Raw genomic sequence first — 14142 nt, 5'->3', positions numbered from 1 at the left:
GTTATTACCAGAGTTTGACAAAGCTGTTACTGTATCAGTGTATAATCCATTTATCTATTTCATATGCACCTGGTTAGTGCAGCCGTGGTCGTTACAGATCGCAACACAATGTGGGGTCTCAATCTTGCTTAATAAGAATGCAGATGACTGAGTATAATTCAGTTTTTCGTCAGAAGTAAGGTCTGATCAATTGATGTTGTATTTCAAGTTCAGGAGTTCTTTGGGGCAAGAATAAAATCTGGGAAGTAGATCAGTCTTGATAGTAATTAAAGTAGGACGATGGTCAGACCCTACTAGGGTGTGTAGTATTCTCATATCACTTATAGCGGAATGAGCAGACTGTATAGAGACACAATAATCCAACCAAGACATTGTGTTGTGTAAATCACTGACGTAAGTAAAATTTGTTGTGTGGTCTACTATTAGTTTTAAGTTCGATATGATATACCCATATTTGTCACAAAATAGGCAAAGTTCATCTCCAAAGGGAGTGGTTTTGAGTGTATTAGCATTCCAATATCCTACTATATAAGCATTTAGAGTTTTAGCATTTTCTACAATAGAATTAATTTTGCCCAAATAATCAACATATTTCCCAATTTTTTTGCAAGATCACAAGGTAAATAGATATTGACAATAAGCAAGGAGGAATCCCCCATATGGATAGTAATACATATTAATCTGGGATCATTGAGGTGTTGTACTTCTATAACACTTGTGAGAGATCTACAAAATAGTACCCTGACACATCCATAAGATCTGCCTGTATGAATATTGTTAGAAAATTCAATTGGCAATTCCCCGATCAATAGATCTCATTGTATACAAATGAGAGACAGTCTAACTCACTGTCGAGAAGCCATAATTCTTGTAAGAAACAAATATCTGAAATAAAGTTCTTACATTTTGTATATTTTTTGTTAATGAACAACAGTTATAAAAAGAAACACCTAAAGTATCCATTATGTGTATTTGAGTCCAATTTGTGGATATTATAGTTCAATGATAGTAGTCTCTAACTAATGCGTTTCTTGGTCAAGCATCCACGCTCATCATCACATTGTGCGTAGGGTTATCACGTGATTTTGAAACTGGCATAGGTATTAAATTTCGTTTGTCGTTTTTCCACCTGGGTGGGCTTAACTCCAGATAAGGCTCAATATGCGAAGAAATGTCAGATTCCTGTGTTTCGGGGCAAATCTTGTCATGAATATGCATCGCTGTCACATTGGATGCACTGTATGCAAATTTGAGCATGCTGCCTTTCCTATGATAACACTTCTATGCCTTCTTGGAAACTGGTGTGTGGATTGGACTTTTGTAAACTTATTAAGCCATTGTTGATGCAGATTTGTGCGCGATGTTTTATGTGGAAATGCTGCCTTACAGCGGTTGTTGTTCTGCAAAGAACTTGCAACGTTAGTGAAAGTTTTATCATTTTCTGAATCCTCGTCTTGGGCACTGGTGTCTTCTGAACATGTAATCATTTTTAATGCATTTGTGCTGTGGCTTAATACACCGACATCTGATTTATTATTATAATGGATTTCTGCTGTTGCATCCCATAAAGCAGAGCAGGTCTTGTTGGCACTAGTCCAAGTCTCGTTGCTGTTTGAGTCCGTGCATTGCACATCTTTGTGTGTGCGACTAGTAATGGTTCTTTCTGCTGAACGACTGGGTTCAGGGATATTCATCATTGACCTACATGACTGACTTATCAGCTCATGATTTGTTATACTGTAGCCTCAGTTTACAGATGAATTCTCAGTGAGTATAATGTTATTGTGGTATAAACTGTCTGTTAGCAAATCATACAGCTAACATAACCCATTGCAGGCATTATTTAATTATTTTACTTTATTATTACTTCTGATGTTTTCTTTTATATCTTCATTATCAATGTCCTTGCATAAAACTCTCTTCCTTTTCTGTATCAGCTACAAAGCTGAATAACAAAATTAAAAGAAACATATCTTTACAACAGCGAAAGTACACTGTTTTTGTTTTTAAAACAAGTACATTTTTGTTGGTTACAAACAGTCAATTCCTCAGCTATTCTTTAGTTTTCAAATGTTTTGTATTCTTAAAGGTTTCACTAGTTTATAGTGTGCTTGTTAGGTGCATAATTGTCAAGTGACGATTATACACTTGTAAAACCAAGAGAAAAAAATGCTGATTAAACAATTTCTACATTTATCATCGTATGACCTGTCATTTGCCAAATCAGACAAACTACCAAATGTTCAATGCTATGTGATACAGCAAATGACAGGTTATACCCTGCAAAACAAGACTCCCTTGAAGGGACTCATGCTCTACTAGCCAAAAAGAATTTCCAGGAATTCGAAATAAAACCATTTCTTCCTTTAAAATGCTGAGTGTTGAAACCACTCTGATATTCTTCAGCAATAAGATTTACAAATTTGCTGCTGTGGTGAACATGCTGGGTTTAAGATTGGCACCATTTTCATTTAGAACCAAGCCGATATCATTAGAAGTCTTTTGGTGAAAAAACCATGTTGATGTCACCGATCATTCAGGAGGAATAGTGATAAGACTTTCAAGATGACCACTGTGGTGGCAATACTGGAGGTCAGATAGTACCATTTTCATTTATTTTCTTTAACTAAACATCATAAGTCTTTCATTGAAAACCGTATTTTAATATCACACTCATTCAGGACAATTAGCAATAAGAATCTCAAGATGGCCTCTGTGGTGACCATATTGGATGTTTGAACAGCACGATTTTCCTTTAGGATCAACCAGACATCTTAAGTAGTGTTTTAGTAAAATCCCCATGTTGATATGACATCCCCATGTTGATATGACAATCGATTCAAGTAAATCCCCATGCTGATATGACAATCAATTCAAGTAAATCCCCGTGTTGATATGACAATCAATTCAAGTAAATCCTCAGGTTGATATGACAATCAATTCAAGTAAATCCCCACGTTGATATGACAATCGATTCAGGTAAATCCCCATGCTGATATGACAATCGATTCAGGTAAATCCCCATGTTGATATGACATCCCCATGTTGATATGACAATCGATTCAGGTAAATCCCCATGCTGATATAACAATCGATTCATGTAAATCCTCCTGTTGATATGACAATCAATTCAAGTAAATCCCCACGATGATATGACAATCGATTCAGGTAAATCCCCATGCTGATATGACAATCGATTCACGTAAATCCTCCTGTTGATATGACAATCAATTCAAGTAAATCCCCACGATGATATGACAATCGCTTCAGGTAAATCCCCATGCTGATATGACAATCAATTCAAGTAAATCCTTATGTTGATATGACAATCATTTCAAGTAAATCCCCACGATGATATGACAATTGATTCAGGTAAATCCCCATGCTGATATGACACTCAATTCAAGTAAATCCTTATGTTGATATGACAATCATTTCAAGTAAATCCTCATGTTGGTATGACAATCGATTCAAGAAAATCCCCATGCTGATATGACAATCAATTCAAGTAAATCCTCATACTGATATGACAATTCAAGTAAATCCCCATGGTGATATGATAATCGATTCAAGTAAATCCCAATGTTGATATGACAATAAATTCAAGTAAATCCTCATGTTGATATGATAATTCAAGTAAATCCTCATGTTGATATGACAATTCAAGTAAATCCCCATGTTGATATGACAATCAATTCAAGTAAAATCCCCATGCTGATATGGCAATCAATTCAAGTAAAATCCCCATGTTGATATGACATCCCCATGTTGATACGACATCCCCATGTTGATATGACATCCCCATGTTGATACGACAATCGATTCAAGTAAAATCCCCATGTTGATATGGCAATCAATTCAGGTAAATCCCCACGTTGATATGACAATCGATTCAGGTAAATCCCCATGCTGATATGACAATCAATTCAAGTAAAATCCCCATGCTGATATGACAATCGATTCAAGTAAAATCCCCATGTTGATATGACATCCCCATGCTGATATGACAATCAATTCAAGTAAATCCCCATGTTGATATGACAATCGATTCAAGTAGAATCCCCATGTTGATATGACATCCCCATGCTGATATGACAATCAATTCAAGTAAATCCCCATGTTGATATGACATCCCCATGTTGATACGACAATCGATTCAAGTAAAATCCCCATGTTGATATGACATCCCCATGTTGATACGACAATCGATTCAGGTAAATCCCCATGCTGATATGACAATCAATTCAAGTAAAATCCCCATGTTGATATGACATCCCCATGTTGATACGACAATCGATTCAAGTAAAATCCCCATGCTGATATGACAATCAATTCAAGTAAAATCCCCATGTTGATACGACAATCGATTCAAGTGAAATCCCCATGTTGATATGGCAATCAATTCAAGTAAAATCCCCATGTTGATATGACATTCCCATGTTGACATGACATCCCATGTTGATACGACAATCAATTCAAATAAAATCGCCATGTTGATATGACATCCCCATGTTGATCTGACATCCCCATGTTGATACGACAATCGAATCAAGAACAACAATAACAAGATTCTCAAGATGACTGCTGTAACAGCCATATTAGATTTGTAAGCTGCAGCAATAATAATAGCTTCTTCTAAAACAATGTTAGAATTTTTTTGTGAAATGGTTCAGGAAAATTGTGGAAAAAGCAGGATATAAATGAATGAATGTATTTTCGTTGTGTTTTATTTGGTCTCATTACTGTTTTTAGCACTATAAAGTAGTTTGTTCACCACACTGTAATTATATGCTAGCATTTTGACAAAATGAATTATGCATGTGAAATTTTCATATCAATTGCATTTCTAATCCAATAACTGTTTTTGAAAATATTCACATGCAAAGCATCAACATTTTTAAAGTAAATTTGTTTTAAAAATTTGACAGAAATTGTAATTTTGATATTTTAAGACAGAGAAAACTGCTGACTCAGTTATCTAATCATGCCAGCTCAAGGTAAATAAGCTTCACCTTCCAGGTGTAATTAGATAATTGATAATAATTCACCCCTACAGCCTGTACTACATTTAACTGGCATTTCATTGAATTTTGAAAATAAAATATCTGACCAACAGCTGGTGGTTGATGGTTGGACTGCTGTGAGGATTCATCATCTGTTAATTTGCTTAGCATCACCGAAAACTGAACAATCATATCTATTAGCAAAATAGATCCCATTAAATTCTAAAGTTTATGATTAGCCAGCTGTTATCAAGTAAAAAGCAAGTCACAGTTACCCAGTTATGAATTTATTTGTCAAAAAGCAGATCAAGATTTGATAGCTTTTAAAAATTAAAAACAAATTATTTGTAGATGTTTGTAGATAAATTTAGCTGGTAAAGTTTAGCTGGCTAAACCAAGTAAAATGAATTTAACAGAAATGCTGATCAATGCTAGTGCGTGATCCTTTTAAAACAAATGACTTGCTCAAATACTTCATTTATTATTGAATTTTAAACTCAGTTTGAACACTAGTATTTACAAATATATTTTATGATAGAAATACCATTTTTATCTCTGATAATACAGTACACAAAAGGGTCCTGATCTTTTGGTGGGAAATAAGAAGCAAGAGAGCCAAAAAGAAACAAGAATCCTATTATCTAAAGCATGACATTCTATGTAAATTCCAAGATTATTAGCTAATATCATGAAGCAATAGGATACAAAATGTCCTATTTAGTAATAACTGTCTACAACAAAATACTGTACTGGATAAACCTATAAAGAAAAATCTTTCCACTAAGATAGCAAACTGTTTTCCCAGAGAAAAGTGGTGAATTATGAACAACACTAACCACGTTATGTTACACTCAAGGGTCTTTCCAGCTATAGTATGTTAAGTGTTGGAGTTTGAGCAAGTATCTTACTACAAGAATTTACATCCTCTGGACTTCAGTCCACTAACTGGAATTTGATTGGCTGGTGTAAATGCAGTGCAGTGCCATGTGACCAGACCAGGTTTTACACTGGTTAGCTGTCTCAGGGAGGCTGGCTGATTGACAGGTGCTGCAGCTGATATTGACTTTACTCTTGAAGTAGCCCAGCTCATTTGAAGTTTATGCTCAACAGAGGGCCTATTATCATTTGCTGAAGGTGTGATTTTGTTGAACACAGCATTGCTGATATACTTTCTATATTGATCAAACTTTCAGTTAACACTTGTTGACTACATCCAGAGTGGATTAACCCAAGTGGATTGGCTTGACAAGGATTTAATTGGATTTTGAATGTAGGATTAATATAAGGTAAGGTATACTGCACTAAATAATATTGCAATTTATAAGAGATTTTATTTAAAATGTGTAGTTAACACTGCACAAGCAAAAAGATTAATTCATGTTAATTTCATGAACCGTACGTACTATCAATCATTTCAAGAATAAAATAACTATTTTAAAATTATCCTCAACAAATTTATACAACAGAACTATTTGTAACATATTCAAGTATATAAATTTACAAAATTAAAGACCCAAAGGCTTTAATGGAAACATTAACTTGGATCTGTACTTTTTCATACTCGTTTTAAAACATGAATAAATATCTTGAATTTGAAAAGAAAATATATTTGATTAAAACTATAAAATGCACAAGAAGCTCTATCCAACCAAATTTTACTTAAAGTGAAAACAGTGTTAAAAACATGTATGATAGCAAAGGGCAGACTCATCGACTGTTACTGTGTGGTTAACCTTCCAAAGAAATTGTTCAATCTTTGATCACAAATTTAACTTAACTGGTATACATTACACAATGATCTTTACTAATGATTTGTCTTTTCATTCATAAACTTGTATGAAAAGAAATGTATATATTAAACTTATTTCATTGTAGCCATGGGTGAATTGTGTAGCCAAGATGCAAACTTGATTTTCAAGTAAATAGCACATGCTGATGCATTCAAGCATAATATTAAAAAGTTGCCTGAACAATTTAGTTTATCAGTAACATTTGTCATTTAAAAAAATTTGGAAACTTCAATGGTAACTTGTTGGATTGCCCAAGAAAACTCAGCTCCACTGTCAGAACTTCCTGGATTGCCCAGGAAGACTAAACTCCACCATGGGGACTTGCTGGATTGCCCAAAAAAGACTCAGATCACTATGGGGACTTGATGGATTGTCCAAGAGGACTTGGATTCACTATTGACCAAGAAAACTCAGCTCCACAAACTCTTTAGCACAACAGTAGGGTCAACATAAAAGTTTTGATTAAGGCAAAAACTTGAATTGAAAATGAAATCTCAGGAAATACTGAGAATTTTACTAAATTGGGATGGAAAATTTTGAAGTTATTTTGTAATTGGCAAAGTGATGGAAGTGATGGAGCTGTTCTGACAAGCCATGGGATGAGTTTTTCAGCTGGGCTACAACTATGTGATAGTCACATCTAGACAGGAATTGCTATATATAGTCAGTGGGCCCTTTGCTATTTACAATGTATTCACATTTCACTTATAGGTAGGCAGAGCTGGCAATTCATGAATTATTTGTACATAATGGATGGCCCTTCTTGACACAGATCTTTAATTTTCAGGTTTGTTCTTTCTAGTTCTTTCTATGCATTGGTCTTTTCATTATGTTCTTCCATGATGATAGATTTTTCTATAAAGAACACTCTGAGGACCTATTTGTACACAGAATCATGACCCTTGCTTCATGAGAGCACAATATGCTCAAAAATCAGGATAATAAGCACATATATGACAATATGTCTATTCTGAAAGCAAGTGAACATGAGCCTTATGTTATTTTCATAGCAACAATTAGTGCACAACAATGTGTACAACAAAACAAAACTGAAGCAAGTCGAAGATGAAATCTGCTCATCCTAATTAGGTGGTTGTGTGACCGGTAATTTATTAACTCAGTTCTGATTCTGCTTTTCATGTCTTGCAATCTTTTTATTTCAAATGATCCTCTTTCTGATGAAATTTGTTAATCAAAATAAATCTTTAAAATTGTTTCCTGATACATTAAATTTCTTTTAAGTGTATACAATAACAAGTGTATACAATAAACAAGTGTATGTAATAAACAAGTGTATACAATAAACAGGTGCATATAATAAACAAGTGTATATATTAAACAAGTGCAAATAGTAAACAAATGCATATAATAAAGAGGTACATATAATAAACAAGTACATATAATAAACAAGTGCATATCATCTCCATTAATTTAAAAATAAGTATATGCACTTATGATCACGATATAATAGTTTTCATCCAACATCACTCTGGTGGCCTAAATGGCTGAGCTGCTTCCTCCAATGCGGGAGGTCACCGGTTCAAGCAGAAAATTCTCTGCCTATATTCATTTACACCCCTCACAGATCTTATAGAATACATCGCTGACCGAAGGTTGTTTTGACCACTGGGTCATCTGAACTTATAGTACATGGTGTCTGCCAGTGGCGCAAGTCATTTCTAACTCTTACCAGTACAGTACCACCACCATCCAGTTCTGTCTTTCTAGTACAGCCATACTGGCAATAAATATCTTAATGGTACAGCATACCTGACTGTACCAGCTACTTGCATGTATTAGTACACAAGAACAATGACTGAATTCAAACCTAAATGTAACCAAAGGTAGAATAACCAGATTGTATACAGGCCTCAACATGTCTTTGTGAGGCCATTTGTACATTGCAGAGCCTGTTGCATGCAACTTTGAAACATCTTCAGTCTTGTGTCCTGTCACTGCAAGTGAGGAATTCCATACCTGTTAATCCTATGCTGTCAGGTGTGTTATACGCATTAGCATCATGATTTTTAAATAAATGTTTTGCTTTATTAAAAAATCCTAATGATTGACAAAGAGCTTTGTAGCAGAGAGTGGAGGTTAGCAGATGAAAAATATCCAGTTCATAAACATATGAAATCAAATGGTTGTAACTTGCAAATACTGTACATATATTTGTCCTAGAATCAGGTGTTTATCTCACAGTCCAGCTTTACAGGGTTTATAAAGAGAGGGTTATATAGGAAGGGGAACAGTGTAAGAGGGGTAGAATGCCAAGATACACAAATTTAAAAGGACTCGTTCCATCTCCAATGCAATTTTTTTCCAGTTGAAAGTTCAAATAATAACAAACTATTTTCCCCCTTTATCTCCCTTAACAAGGGCTAGGTACTTCTGGATTAGAAAATAAAAATTCTGAAACCATCAGTAACTAATACAGTATTCTTTCATTATAAAGTATACTGCATTACAGTGAAGCTGCCTTATAATGATGTACATGGTACTGTACTCCTTCAATTTAATATGACTGCTCAGGTGACCTAGTGGTTAGAGCATCTGCCTTGGATGCAGGAGGTCATGGGTTTGAACCCTACCTAAGTCATACCAAAGATTTAAAAAACTGGTGCTCAGCATTAGATTATTGTTAGGACTGGTCGGCCTGGTGTCAGAATAATGTGACTGGGTGGGACATCCTGCTATATGTCTGCAGCATAATGTCCCCATACTAGACATCACCATAAACAGCGATAAGACTGAAACATTGTTAAAGCTATCTTAAAACTCCAAATCAAACAAACACACTCAATTGAATGCTATACATGGGAGCCAAAAAGGATATCGCCTTAAATTGAGATTACCTTACAATCATGTACATGGTAAAATACTCCATCAATTTAATGCTATGCATGCAAGCCATAATAAAGGATATCAATTTACACTGAGTCTTACTTATAATGAAGTACATAATACTCTCTCAATTTAATGCTATCCATTGGAGCCATAAAGTAAATCACCTTAAAGTGAGACTGCCTTAAAATGAATTATTTAAACAGTATTTCAATAATGCTGTCTATAAAGACCAGAGAATAACACCTTAAAGTGAGATTGCCATATAATGAAGTACACGAAACATAATTTTACTACCACTGACAGAAATGCAGTTTAGCATCATGGAACATTCTCCAACCCAAAACTGCATGTCCCCTAAATTGAATAAATCCTCTTATCTTGGTTATGACTGGGGAAAAGAGGAACAGAAAATGTCCCTTGGACATCTGAAACAATGTGCAATACTTAAACGAGATCAATGACCACATTCACCATGAACAAGAACTGTGTTATAATGAAGGGCCATATGGTCAGGGATTGCACCATAGGTAAAACATGACACTAATACAGTGGTTCTGTTATCAGATGGACCCATGTAACTGAACTCAAGACTACTGACCAATGTAACTAAACTCTAGACTATGGACCAATGTAACTAAACTCTACACTATCTGGTGGTCTCTTTTGTATCTGCTGCTACTGTAATTTCATTATAAATGTCAGTGCTGAAATATGTGTGACCATTTTGTCATATCTGTTCAATTTATAATGACATTTCATGCCATGCATATTTTGAATGAGGCACTGCCATTACACTTACCAGGGAAATCAACACCAAAATATTGCTTATTGAAACATATATGTCAACAAACATTAATGATCACATTAAATCATTCAACACTATTGGTATTCAATCCAAGAAATCTCTGCTGTCCTTCATTCAGTACCATTTACCATATATACTCCCTTATAAGCTGAGTCCAACTGCAAATTGCACAGACCCAGATCTGCCATTGTATAATGTGGAGGCAGGTCTGGGTCTGTGCTGTTTGTTAGGAGTAATAGTAGAACAAACACAATAAATTTTGATCTGCATTATGCTACAGCAGATCAGGAATGTTTGTTGTTTGCAGTTTATCTCAACTTATAAGCGAGTATATATGATATTTGATGTGAACAGATGTTTTAGTACAGTTATACATGTACAATAGGGAACTGAAATGTTGGCTTGCTAAATTATTTAATATTTTCAATTTTTCTCTTTTAAAGAAACTGGAAATTAAAAGTCCAGGAACAAATATATTCATGTTCAAATGTTCTCTTTAATATTATGATTTCTATGAAAATAAGATACATCATTATCTGGAAAGGAATCTAGTAATGTCCCTGGTTTGGGGAAAATGAAATCTGGGAAGTAATAAATTAATAAATTAATAATTCATTGGCTAGATTTTTTCAAAAAGAACATCAGGAAATACAATGTATGAAAAATTTCCCAAACCTGTCTGTTATATATGCACAGGGTTTAATGGATATTCGACACAATCACAGTTACATAATGAAGGGTAACAATGAGGTATTAACAATGGCAGTATTAATAAAGGCAAAGTTAAACAAGTTGCCTTATTAAAGTGGACCTGAGATTACCCACCTGGCTGCTATCTGCCTCAAAGCCAAATGCTAGACATTTTGGTCCATATTATGATTGTTATTTGAAATTTCTTCCAATGCTGTTGACTGCACACTGGTATGTCATGAAAACAAATGTTTCTAGTTTTCTGTCTTCACCCATTGATGACACATACCCGGTAAGCAAAATGTGTCCAATTTTGAAAGGCCCCTATGACATAAATTTTGTGTCAAAATGGCAAAATATATTCATCTTTCTTAAAATAAAATTGTGCATGTTTTCTACTATTAGTGATAGTTCAACACTGTATATATTTTAAAGTCCTCTGTCATTATACCTTCTGTAAATGTGGTCAAATTCAGTTGAGTGTATCCTGAAAGTCATTTAAGTGTGTTTCTATTATTAGTATTGGTGGCCATATTTTTGATGATGGACCTATACATCTTAAAAGCCCGGATGCTTTATATCAAGATTTGTCAAATTCTAAAAATGAACACCTACATGTACAAGATAAAAGATGAAAGGTAAAGAATGAAAAAAATCTTTAAAAGGTATACAAATAAACTACAAACGTAACATGATAAATCCTTGAATAGATGCTTAAATTACTCTCGTATAAACTACATTCTTGCAGAAAGTCCAAACATTTTTTCTTATGGCACATCACTAAAAAGCATCAAGTTCACAAATAAAAAATAATATAACTAATGATAAGCAATGGAGAAAAAAAAATACAGTGATTCCCTGCATGAAACTAAAAAAAATATTTTCTTACCATTTTGTCCCTGTTGGAGAGGGACTACCACTTTATTAAGGCCTGTTTTACACTGCACAAGGTGTGGTCTCATATGGGGACCAATACATTTATTGCTACTGGTCAGATGATGTCTGTTATGTACCTTATGATGGGAACCACTGTACTATTGGCAGTGGTCAGTTGTTGGTCCATTATGCACCTAATGATGGGGAAAACTGTACTACAAGTATTGGTCAGTTGCCAATTAATTTTATACCTGTACATGTGTACTTGTGTGTGTGTGTGTGTGATTATGATTTTTAATGTAGCTTTAAAAACAATTCAGTCATATCACTACAATGTCTGCAGTGTGGCAGTTTATCGTTATGTCTAGCACTGGGGCATCTGACATGCTGCAGACACGTAGCATGATGTCCTACCGAGTCACATTATCCTGACACCAGGCCAACCAGTCCTAACATTAACCTCTAAATGCTGAGCGCCTAGCAAGGCAGCTGTTACCGTAGTACCATTTTTGTAAGTCTTTGGTATGACTCGGCCAGGGATCGAACCCATGATGTCCCGCTTCCGAGGCGGATGCTCTAACTACTAGGCCACCAGAGCAGTCATGTGTACTTGTACTTTTGAGTCTAGAAGTCTTCAAATACAGGTAAAATCATGTACATACAGCTCATTCTGTCATTAACCCAATTACTGCTTAATTAATTTTATTGCCCCAGATATCTTTCCAATAAGTGAATAACATATTTCATCAAGTGGATGAACTCAGTATTTTCACAAGTGGCAAGTTTTTCACCCACAAGATGAAATATATCCATTATTCACTAATGGCAAGCAAGGTTTCTTTTTCTATTATGCTCAAATGCATTGGATAGCAGAGCTATGTTGTGTTGTCTTTATAACAGACTGAAGTAGAAATATTGAATCCCTCAAGACTTCCTTCACTTACCGTTTGATGTGTTTTCTGATTATTCACACAGAATATGTAAACATTTACATAATTCTCCTTCTAAATTCAAAGTAAAATAGCACACTTACAAAAAAACTTATTCGTGTCATGGTGGATTTGAACTGGGGTCAGCTTTGACATGAGGCAGCCATTTTACAAGCCATGTAAGCATCGAAGAGTAACAATGAATTTCATGCTTATCTTGTTATAGATGTGGCAGTGAAAATTATTTTTTATAATTCACCCTGGTGAATTATCACTTTTATTTTACTAGAAAAATATAGTAATTCACTGCCTGAAAATCTATTTCCCAAATTAAGAAAAATCAATTTTTACTTTATTTAATGGAATAGACAGGGTGAACTTTCAGCCAAAAATATACGGTAGACTACGAGATTCTTAGAACAGCTGGATCATGGCATGTGGTGTGCAGAGGCCATGCTGCTCATAGCATAAGTGTGGCAAGCAGCATCCACGTAATACTCATGTTACATGTTAAATATCTACCTCTACTTACAGGATCACTAACAAGGTCCCATAGCACATGTATCATGACTTCACTGAGATGAACCTAAAAAATGCAACCGTGCCTCTTTACTGGCATTTTCCTGTACTGTAAATTCACTTGTAATTCTGGGATGCCATTTTTTTTGGAATGTTGTTACTAAGAATTACACATTTTAAATAACATAACAAATAATTATCCTTTTAATAGCAATAGGAGCGCCTTTCCAAATCTCTCTTATACAAAAACAATTTTTCTATCCACCTCAAAAAAATAAACGATTTCACCAAACAGTATCAAACACTGAAATACTGTATATTCATTAAGACAAATACTGTCTATACATGCTTATAAGTCAAGTCCAAACAGAAGCATCACAGACTCTGATTTGTTATCGCATAATGATCAAGGTCTATACTGATGCTCCTAATTATTCAAAACAAATTGAACTAACCTATATCTGTTAGCACATAATGCAACAGCACATCTGGGTCTGTACAGCTTATGGTTGGAGTCAACTTATAAGTGAGTATATATGGTATTCTGTTCAACCAATAAACTCGGTGAATCATGTAAGCTAATAAAGCTCTTGTTCCTCCCTTCCCCCATGATCTTGCATTCTATTCTCCTTTAAATGGATACATTACATCGCTCTTTTTCTCAACTTCACCACCCCCTCCCC

At 34.7% G+C, this 14142-nt stretch overlaps 2 protein-coding genes across 3 annotated transcripts in view; one reads left to right on the top strand and one right to left on the bottom strand.

Annotated features, from left to right (window-relative positions):
* Positions 1–14142, bottom strand: part of LOC149780902 (putative ATP-dependent RNA helicase DHX35) — a 460487-nt gene that overhangs the window by 198583 nt on the left and 247762 nt on the right. The gene's annotated exons all lie outside the window — the stretch shown is intronic.
* Positions 6068–14142, top strand: part of LOC149780903 (FMRFamide receptor-like) — a 75654-nt gene continuing 67579 nt past the window's right edge. Inside the window, exon 1 of the mRNA XM_089937998.1 lies at positions 6068–6289. The gene's annotated coding sequence lies outside the window, so the exon portion shown is untranslated. The remainder of the gene's footprint in view (positions 6290–14142) is intronic.

Source organism: Sinohyriopsis cumingii, chromosome 16 (assembly GCF_028554795.1).
Source record: "Sinohyriopsis cumingii isolate HCF-2022 chromosome 16, ASM2855479v2, whole genome shotgun sequence".
In the NCBI taxonomy this organism is placed as follows: Eukaryota; Metazoa; Mollusca; class Bivalvia; order Unionida; family Unionidae; genus Sinohyriopsis; species Sinohyriopsis cumingii.
Note: the sequence above shows the minus strand (reverse complement) of the source record. Positions and strands in the feature narration are given on the sequence as shown.